Source organism: Limulus polyphemus, unplaced genomic scaffold (assembly GCF_000517525.1).
Source record: "Limulus polyphemus unplaced genomic scaffold, Limulus_polyphemus-2.1.2 Scaffold6397, whole genome shotgun sequence".
Classification (NCBI taxonomy): domain Eukaryota; kingdom Metazoa; phylum Arthropoda; class Merostomata; order Xiphosura; family Limulidae; genus Limulus; species Limulus polyphemus.
In genome coordinates, this window is record NW_013672007.1 from 8,196 (window position 1) to 9,899 (window position 1,704).

Sequence of the window (1,704 nt, forward strand, 5' to 3'; positions counted from 1 at the left end):
AAATTAACAAGCAGATACGTAACAATATATATATATATAACAAGTCTAGTATCACAAATTACATAAAGAATATACAGGCGACAAAATCATCATTATATAACAATGACGAAATAATAAAGAAAACAAAACCACAATATCAAAGTGAAACTCAACAGTAAAACTCTCACCCACAATAAAATTCAAAATTATAAAGTTTATCAAAACAAATTCAAATAAAATAGCACGCACACTAAAGAAGAAAATAAAAAAAATTAATCAAAGTGTTAAAAGAAACTATGGCGATATTTAAATTTCTGACAATGAATGTCAACAAAACCTGCCACCTCTAAACTTTTTCAAGGCCCAAAATTAAATTGAAATGTAGTAGAGGGTGGCGTAATAGATATTCTGCGAAATTATTAAGCCTTTTTATGAAGCGATTATTAGGCTTAATTATCATAGAATTCTTGAATAGCTAGAAACTGAAGTAGCCGTGGACGTCTAAGTGATAAGTTAGTATGTAGTATTTCTACTTCATATATGTATATGGATTACCTGTTGTTGTTAAAATTACACGAGGCTGTTTCTACCCGTTGTGCACGTGACTTGTTCATATATAAATTTAAATACTAATTTATCATCTGTTTCTTTTATGTCACATCGTACATTGCGTTACGAACGTATTGAAAACAAGTACAGTCAAGTGTCAATAGGATGGTTGCCTACGGCAACCACGTCACAAACAAACTCGAGATGACTGGTGCTTCTTAATAAAACATAAACACTAAAATTAGTTGCCAGTTTTGACATTAGATTAATGTCTGTATTTTTGTTAACGATGGCACTTGAGTTGTGGCTACAACAGCAATTCTGAGACAATTATAAAATAATGCCAGTAGATAAAGTTGAATTGAAATGCCTTGATAAAGAGATAACAGCAAACAATTTAACATATGATGATAACATTGTTTCATTACAATATTCTTATCTTATCAAATGTCTGCAAAGGTTTTATAAACTCAAGTTATCGCACTTATTAAAGTTTTTCTTCATTACCCATTAAAGCCGTCTCCAAGCATTATTAGTCTCAAAGTGGGTTTTTCGTCATCGAATTTGAATTCATCACGACGATTAATCGAGGTTTTGTAAGTCTAAACGTTTATCTTTGTTATTCCATGTATGACTTTTTAAGTATGTTCTCTCATCAATCCACTACCATAAACCAATCATACCGTGAAACTGTCTTTAAACTTCGTAACCTGAATATAAAAATCATCAAAAGGAGAAACGATATTTCCTTCCTCTGACAGTGCCGCTCTGAAAAGCTAATTCCAAAATTTGTGAAGGTCAAGTTATCGAAAAACGTAAACCAGTTTTCAGGTATTATCCAAAACATGGAGAAAAAAAAAACTCCTAAAAGCAACCCTGAATTCCAAATATCAAGAACTGGACTACTTACAATTCAGAATACATCGACAAAATGAACGACATCCTTTCCAATAAAAATAAATTCAAAGCCATCCCAACAAATACACACGAAAAACAACTAAAAAGAACTTTATTACAAATGAAAAAAGATAATTTAATTACTGACGATCTTTATTTTTATCTACGTAAAACTGATTCACGCACACCACAACTCTATGGCATTCCTAAACCACACAAACAGGACTGCCCCCTACGACCCGTACTGTTCACTTATAATTCCTTCAACTACAGTCTTGG